This window comes from Myotis lucifugus, unplaced genomic scaffold (genome assembly GCF_000147115.1).
Source record: "Myotis lucifugus unplaced genomic scaffold, Myoluc2.0 scaffold_160, whole genome shotgun sequence".
NCBI lineage: Eukaryota > Metazoa > Chordata > Mammalia > Chiroptera > Vespertilionidae > Myotis > Myotis lucifugus.
Window position 1 is genome coordinate 919,497 of NW_005871208.1, and position 8,760 is coordinate 928,256.

Below are 8,760 nucleotides of genomic sequence, written 5' to 3' on the forward strand. Positions count from 1 at the left end.
ATGGGAGAGGTTATGCTATTGGCAATGGGGATCCCTCAAGGCATTTTTGGAATGCAAGTAATAAGCCCTCACCCAGAGTTTGGAGTGGTCAGGAGGTGGGGTGGGAAGGGTATGGGTTCTGGAACCGGCAGATCTGGACTTGCATTTCAGCTCCATCACTGGTTATCGGTGTGATGCCGCACAGCTTGCTACAGCTCTCTGAGCTTCCTTTTTCAATTTGTAAAATAAAGATGATATCTACCCCCATGGACTTATGGGAAGGATGAACTGAGAAAGCGTCTATAAATAGCTTAGCTTGGAGTCTTGTACTTAGTAAGTGCTTAATGAGGGGTAGCCATTATTACCGGGTCACTCCTATCATCCAAGAACATCCACCTGCCTGCCTCTGTCCCTGGGTTTGTCTGGGCCCTGAGTGACAGGCTCATTCCTCACTTTCCAAGGGCAGGGCCCACATGCCTCATTCCCCTGCTCTAGCTGTGCCAGGAAGTGAAGGAGTTGGGAAAGCTGTTGAGAAGAGGTAATGTCATGCTTTGGGTAGCTGGGTGGCTCTTCAGAAGCTCCAGAGACCTGCAGGTAGGCGGTGGGAGTGTGTGTGTGTGTGGGGGTTCAGGTCTTCTTCTTCTTTAAAAAAAATAGTTTATTGATTTTTACAGAGAGGAAGGGAGAGGGATAGAGAGTTAGAAACATCCATGAGAGAGAAACATCGATCAGCTGCCTCCCGCACACCCCCTACTGGTGATTTGCCTGCAACCAAGGTACATGCCCTTGACCGGAATCAAACCTGGGACCTTTCAGTCCGCAGGCCGAAGCTCTAGCCACTGAGCCAAACCGGTTAGGGTGGCCAGGCCTTCCTGACTGACCATTGGCCTTACGTTGTTCGAGGGGATTAGGCATGCAGGGAGCTCTGTGTCAACAAAGTGTGCCCCCACTCTTCTAGCTGGGCTGCCAAGCCAACTCTCTCAGGGAGAGTCTTGGGGTCTCAGGTGCTGCGGTGACCCTGCTGCTGCTTGTGAACCCCATGAAGAGGGGCAGGGAAGGAGCAAGAGAATGAGGGCTGAGGGGGAGCCGAGCTCCAGCCACCCACTGAGGGTCTCCTTGGCCAGCACTGGTGGAGAGGGAGCCAGACACCCTATCAATGAAAGAGTTAGAGTCTAATTCTGGTCAGGTGCCTGAGTTGGTTGGAGTATCATCCCATAACCAAAAGGCTGTGGGTTCAATTCCCAGTTGGGATGTGTATGGGAGGCAACTGATGGATGTTTCTCTCAAATCGACGTTTCTCTCTCTCCCCCCCTCCCCCTTTCTAAAAAATCAATGAAAATAAAACATATCCTCTGGGGAGGGTTAAAAAAGGAGTTAGAATCTAATAATTATTAGATTATATTTATAAAACACTTGATAGGAACTCAGCAGTTGTCAGGTGCTGAGGGTAATAAATTGGCAAAGATTGACTGGTCCTGCCGGCATGGAGGGGGTTCAGACAGGCATTTGGAGGGGTTGAGGGGGGCGCACAGGGAATGATGGGAGCTCGAGGGGGGCGCACAGGGAATGATGGGAGCTCTGAGGGCTGTGCTCGACCCCATGTGGGGACCTGAAGGACCTGAAAGCAGTTGTGTGCTGGAGAGCAGACGCTGGGTGGGCGGCTTTGGGAGTGTTGGGCGGAAATGAGGCCAGAAAAGCACACAGGGGTCTTGAGGACCATTGAAGGGTTTTAAGCAGCGGAGAGACGCGGTCAGATGCAGGGGCTGCAGTGCTGTGGGGATGAAGAAGGACGTGTCTGACTCCAGGTTTCGTGGAGGAGGGCGATGAGGGGGCTGGCATGCCTCTGGGGATGGAGAGGGGGTGGGATGCCTGAGGAGTGGGTGTGTGATTCTGGAGCTGAAGGCGGAGGGGTCCTGCCGGGTGAGAGGGCTGGGACTCCGCTGGGAGGCGGTTTGGAGCCCAGGTGGGTGTGTAGGTGGGATACAGGGCAGGCCTGAGTCAGCGCTCGGCTGCAGCGGGAGGCGAGGCACAGGGCGGTGCTGAAGGAAGAGCAGGCCAGGGGCTTGACTGTGGCCTTGGCTCCGCCAACTCCTCCCTTTAGGCCTCAAAGTCTGGTCAGCTCCACAGGCCCCCAGACAGGATAGGCCCTCAGTGATCCATTAAGGGACACTCACTGTTGCCCCATCCGGGCCTGAGGTCTGGGACACGGAAACCAGGAGAGGCAGAGCCTGTGGCCCAGCAGGCCCCCACTGGCCGCAGAATGGCCCGAGGGGGCTGCGGGCATGATGACCGAGCTCTGGGATGGCTCTGGGAGGGGCTGGAGGGCCGGGGTTTGGGGAGGGTATCCAGGGTGAAGAGCCGCTGGACAAGGTCCTGGGCCCAAGGCCCCCTCATCTCCTCTGTAACCTGCTCTTAGAACATTTCAGCTCACCAGGCTTACCATCCAATCCTGTCCCAGTGCTGTGAGAATGGGACCAGGCCCCAGGGCTGGAAGGAAGGGAAGGTGGGTGATGGCTTAGGCACAAAGGGGTGAGAACCCTGGACTCACCAAGCTCTGAGAGTCTCTACATCTTTGCCTTCCACAGCTCATCTTCCAGTTCCACAGAGCCCTGGACAGGAGCAATAGGCCCAGGAGCTGAGCGAGCGGGAAGAGAGATGCTCAGGTCCCAGTGGCCTCCTGCTTCCGGCACCTGCCACCTGGGTCCTGTTGGAAGTTGTCCTCATGTGGGTGTCAGGTAGGTGTCAGGTTGGGCCTGGCCAGGGTGCTGAGGTCGAGGGCATCCCTCAGGGGATTGCTACCAGTGGGGACAGGGTGGAGGGTGGTTCAGACAGCCCAGGAGAGAGAGGGAAAGGGTTACCCCCTCACGCCCCTGCCCACCCCTATGGGTTCCTGTGACTGGAAAAGGTGCTTACTGGGGCTTATACTGCCTCCATGCATCCTCTCTCCCCTGCTCTTCTGCCTCCTCTCTCTCACTCCCTCCCATCCTTCTTCCCTCTAAAGTTTCCCTTCCATCTCTGGCACTATCTTTTCCATCTCCTCCCATTTCTTTCTTCCCCTTCCCCCCATTCCTTCCCATCCCCTCTGTTTCCCCCCCAGTACCTCCTTATCTTCCCTCCGGTTCTCTTTCACTCACTGGGTTTGTCTGTAACCCAGAGATCTTTGGGCACCAATTGATTACCCTCAGCCCCTGACAACTCACTGGCCCCCACTCAGACTGAGGTCTGTCCTCCACCCACTGCAGGGAGTCTCTTCCTGAAGACTGGCAGGGGCCCAGCTGGAGGCCTCATGGTGCCACCTACTGCCTCAGGTGGTGGGAGGACTGTGCCCAAGGACTGCCCTTCAGAGCCCAGGTTGGGACTGCGGGCTGGGCAGCGGCCCCTGGAGGTGAGGCTGGGGATTGCAGCTTCCTGTCAGTCCCTGCCTCCCTGCTCATATTCTCAGCCCAGGCACCCTGCAGGTCCCACCTAGTTGCATGAGTGTGTGAATGGTGTGTGGACACTAGGGCATAGTATGTCATGCATGCACACATGTGAGTGTCTGGTGTGGGTGTGTGATTTGAGTGTGTACATCCTGCCGGTATCCATGTCTGTGTCTGTGTGGGTGTAGAGTGCACACACGAGTGTGTGAATGGCATGTGGGCTCTGCAGGCTTTTGCCTGTGTGTAAATCCTTTGTGCACCTGTGAGTGTGTACACATGAGAGCGCATGTGATAGTGGAAAGGCACATGCTTCTGGGGGTACCTGGAGGAGCCTGAGGGCTCTGCTAAGTAGGAGCTTATCTGTACCTGGGGACACCAGTGAGCAGGGAATAGCATGAAGACAGCTGGCTGTGTGTGCGAAGGGGTGAAGGGCTGTGAGTGTGTGCATGGCGCTCTCCCTGCCGTGACAGGCTCATGTGTACACATGTTTTCACTGTAGTGTGGGGGGTAGGAGACCCCCAGGAGGGTGACCATTTGGATCTGCAATGCCATGGTCACATGCGAGTAGCACAGAGGGCCTGGGGGAAGCTGTTTTTGTGTACGTGTGGAGACGGAGTCCTTCTAGGCCAGGGGTGGGGCGGGGCTGAAAGTGGAAGTAGTTGGTGATTTATAAGCTTTTAAAGAAATGCCTCAGCCCCCAGTTGGGCCCCAGACACAGTGAGTCCCATGCATTCCTCAGGTCTGACATCAGCCAGACACCTGAAGCCACAGCAACGAAAGGAGGCTGCCTCCCTCACCTGCCCACCCACCGGAGGCTGAGGCCAGTGGCGAGCACGCATGCCTCTTGCCCTGAAGCACCTGCTGGGTGCAGTGGCACACTGCCCAACGGATGCCCCCGTCCAACCACAGACCCCTCCCCAGCCACTGAGGCAACATGCCAGCAGGCAGTGGAGCAGCTGTCTCTGCCTTGGTGGGCCTGGGTGACCCCTTTCCCAGCTAAGCCTGGCTTCTTCAGGAGAGCTGAGTGGGCCTCCTGCAGGCTTCCCTCCAGGACTAAGCAGGCACAAAGCAGAGTGCAGGAAGCCCTTGATAAATGCTGCCTGGAGGAATAAGTGAACAAAGGCCGGTTCCCAGGAGTGGTGCTGTCTGGCCCAGGGGGTTCCCTGAGAGTAAGTGGTGCTGTGCTTAGTGCTGGGAGATTGGCCTTTGAATTCACCTCTGCATGATTCTCTCTGAACTTCCTGTTCCTTCTTTTTAGAAAAGAGCAGAAATCCCACACAGGGTCATGATACCAAGGAAATGTGGCGGCGTGCCTGATACACGTGCTGAGTTCTCGGAACCACAGATAACTCCTCCCTAAGGGATGCTTGGAGCCCTTTCTGCAGCTACCCCTGGACCAGCTGTGAGTCAGCTACTGCAGGACAGCAGGGATCCTCAGGGTCCATTCTAGAAGCATGAGTCAGACCCAGGTCAGGACGGGGGGTGTTCACACTGGGGTCAGATGCTGGACCCAGGTAAGAGCAGACATATGCCTGGTTGCCACTGTATCACGCTACCCTGTTCCAGTAGCTGGATCTCAGGAGGTTGGAAGGGGAGCCTCTGATGCGGAACTGAGCACCCCCAGGCCTGTGGGGTGCAGCGTTGTTGACACAGGCTCTGTGATATCTAGATGCTTTTCAGATAGAATAGCCTGAAAGGGCCCAGGGATGACCTAGAAGGCCTTGCTGCTGCTGCTGCTGCTGCTGGGGCAGGACCTCTAGCCCTGGGCCTTGGCCCAACTTGGGGACTCCTTCTTCTTCGTTAGAGCTCCTGAAGCCAGCTTGCCAGGCCCAGGTACCTGTCTGGTTCCTGAGAACCACTCATTCGTCTAGATCCCAGCGGTCTCCAGTGAGGATTCAGATGAGCTATTCCAGGCTTTGGTGAACATCTGAGACATGGAAATGCCTACTCTGAACTCTCCCCACATCCTGACTCTGGGCAGGGGTCTGTCCTTTCCCATTGCGGTAAATTGTGACTGTTCAGCACAATGGACAGCACTCACGCCTGGGGTGGGCCAAAGTGGGGATGAGGGTCTCTGTGCCTTGCAATGGTCAAAATTTTAGCCACAGCACACGTATCTCCAAAGCCCGACTTCTTATTTCTAGGAGCCTTGTCTTCTCGGAAGCCAGGAACTTATTGGCTTCTTAGGACAGATAACTAAACACACCATTGTGGATATTCATATGGGCGACGTGATTTAGGATGAGGTGCCTCAGTGGGCCTTTGCAGGTAGGAAAGTGGAGGGAAATGGTTGGGGTGATGGGGGCTTATCTTTGCTGCCCAGACATGCAGAAAAGTCAGACACACACAGAAGTCACCTGCTGCGACCAGCCCTTATTAGGCACTGGGAGGAGTGGGTGAGACAGTGACACGAGGTTCGCCGCACGGCTCTTGCCTTGTAGCAGCTCACAGCTGCGCAGAGGACATAGGTGTCAACAAACATTGATTCCTTTCCAGGCTTGAAATTTGCAGAACTCTCTCAGGAAAACATGAAACCTGTTAAAATATGCAGAAAATGAAGCAGCAGCTTGGCTGGGAGGGAAGGAAACCAAACCTCATAAGCCCTCAGGGACCCGCCCCTGGGACCCTGGCTTCCAGGGCAGCCCTCTCCTGGTTCTCTTGGGGCTCCCGGGGTGTGGGAAGAGTCCTGGGTTGCTTTTCCTCCTGCCCCAGGCCCCAGGGGCCGCAAGCTTTCAACTCCTCCTAAGTGCTCAGTGCTGAGGTGGAAGCCGTGGCCCCCAGCCTGCACTCCAGCCCTCCGGCCTGGCCTCTGATCCCCTGGACAGAGCTGTTTGCCCAGCCCACACCTGGCAGTCTGTCCCTGACTGTCAGGACGAACAGGTTTGGCTGACCGAACTGGCAGCAGCCTTTGTGTTCAGTGAGATAAAGAGTCAGAGCTTTGGCCACAGCTGAAATAAACCTCTTGGGCTTTATTTTCTCTTGAATTGTTTTTAACTTATGGAAAAGTGGCAAAAAGAGTACAAAGAACTTTTTGGGGAACCATTTGATGCCCCCCACACCCATACTTTAATGTGTATTCCCTACAAACAAGGACACACTCTCTCTCAATCACATTACAGTCATCAAAATCAGGAGATTAACATTGACATGTGACTGCCATCTAACCCTCAGACCCCATTCAAGTTTTGCCGGTTGTCTCAATAATGCCCTTCACAGCCAAAGCATCAGTTCAGAATCCTGTGCTATCTATCGCCTTTGGTGGTCGTGCCTTCTTAGTCTCCTCAGACTTGAGTTTTGTGACCTGGACACTTTTGAGGACGATAAGCCAGTTGTCTTACAGTATGCCCCTCACTTTGAGTTTATCTGATGTTTCCTCATGATTAGATTCAGATTATACATTTCTGGCAGGAAGACCACGGAAGTGGTGCTGTGCTCTTCCTAGTGTATCCTGTCAGGCAGGGCACAAGTTCAATTTCTTCCATCACTGGTGATGTTAACTTTGGTGACTTGAGATGATGTCTGCCAGGTTTCTCCCCTGTGAGTTACTTTTTTCCTCTTTGTAATGAAAATGCGTTTTGTGGAGAGATACTTTGAGACCATGGAAATATCTGGATCCCCATCAAATTTTCTCCACTAGTTCTATCCTCGCTGATGTATCTTGGCTTAATTATTGCTATGGTTGCCAAAGACATTATTACCTCTACATTTATTACTTGGTATCTTCTGTATGGGGACCCCCCCCCCTTTATCATCTTCACATTTATTTATTCACTAGAGGCCTGGTACATGAAATTGTGCATGGGTGGGGTCCCTCAGCCTGGCCAGTGATTGAGGCCCATTTGAGCCGTCTTGCCCAGTCTGGATCAAGGCCAATTGGGGCCTGCTGGCCGGGGGGAGGGACTGGGGGAGGTTGGCCAGCTGCAGGAGGTTGGCTGTGGGAACGCACTGACCACCAGGGGGCAGTTCCTGCATTGAATGTTTGCCCCCTAGTGGCCAGTGTGTGTCATAGCGACTGGTCGTTAGTTGCTTAGGCTTTTATATAGATAGATTTATTTATTCATATTATACTAGTGGCCCAGTGCACGAAATTTGTGCACATTAAAAGGGAATTAATTAGAGGAAATATTTTAATATTGCTATTTGCCCTTTCTTTATAATAGAGTGTCAGAGATGAAAGAAAATTAGTAAAACGTATATGAAATGTATATGAAAATCTCCCTCCTGTCAGAGTCTGGGATGCGCCGTGGGACCCAGAGTCAAGTCTCCGCCCACCTGCATGCACCTCAAAATCGTGCGAGACTCAGACCCAGCCAGCCCCACCCCCATCAAGCCCTGCAGGGCAGGGGTGCAGCCTCAGGTCCCCTGGCCCAGCCTCATGTGCCCCGGCCCCGGCACGAGGGCACGAGGGCATGAGAGCGCAAGGGCACAAGGGCATGACAACCATTTGCATATTAGCTCTTTATTATATAGGATTATATAGACTCAGAGATTCCTCCTATTTTATTCATTACTAGAGGCCCAGTGCATGAATTCGTGCACAGGTTGGGTTCCTCAGGGTGGCCTGCATGGGTTGGGCCCCAGCTTACACCCCCAGACTCGCAGCTCCAGCTTGTGCCCCCAGCCTCCCAGCCCTGCAGCCCTGCCTTGGCCTGGCACCACCCCCTCACCTACTCCACTATCCTGCCTGTGGGGCGATTGATCGGGGCCAGGCCCCCACCGCTGCTGCTGGTTACCATCTGTGGGGCAGTTGGCGGGGCGATCAGGCCCCCGCTCACACCCGCCTTGGCCTGGCGCCACCCGCTTACCTGCTCCACCATCTTGCTGCAGTCCCGCTGTCATCAGGGCCCATCGGGGGCTGGCAACACCTCCTGCTGCCAGCACTGCAGTTGCTGTTGCCCGCCATGTTCTGTGCTGCCCCCTGGTGGTCAGTGCAGTGCATGTCATAGTGAGCAGTTGAACTCCTGGTCTCCTGTTTGAACTCATGGTCGAATGACTGCAAATTGTCCTAATATTCTCTTTCCAGAACACAATAATAAATATACAAAATTCTTTATATGTGTCAATTTTTTTGGAAATATGAATGTCACAAGCAGCATTATTAGCCAGAGTTCACAATCCTGTATAAGTTTTTAATATCTTTTTTCTTGCTTAAAATATATCTCCTTTGGGACACACCTCTATTATTAAACATCACACTCAACTAACTGCAAATCACTGTGCATTTCTTCAAAGGCATAGAAAAGAACCAGAGAAAGGAAGGGGGAGAAAGATGGAGAGGGAGGAAGGGAGGAAGAGGGGAAGGAAGAGAGAGAGACAATTTGCATATTAGGCTTTTATTATATAGGATTTATTTTGATGCTCA

The 8,760-nt window shown here is 53.7% G+C and overlaps 1 long non-coding RNA gene across 1 annotated transcript; it reads left to right on the forward strand.

The window, feature by feature from the left end:
- The first annotated feature begins 500 nt into the window (after positions 1 to 500).
- LOC111827406 lies at positions 501 to 6,338 on the forward strand. The gene is made up of 3 exons (XR_002830953.1): positions 501 to 573; positions 2,565 to 2,714; positions 4,657 to 6,338. It is a non-coding gene; the product is annotated as an uncharacterized LOC111827406 (long non-coding RNA).
- Positions 6,339 to 8,760: the final 2,422 nt, after the last annotated feature.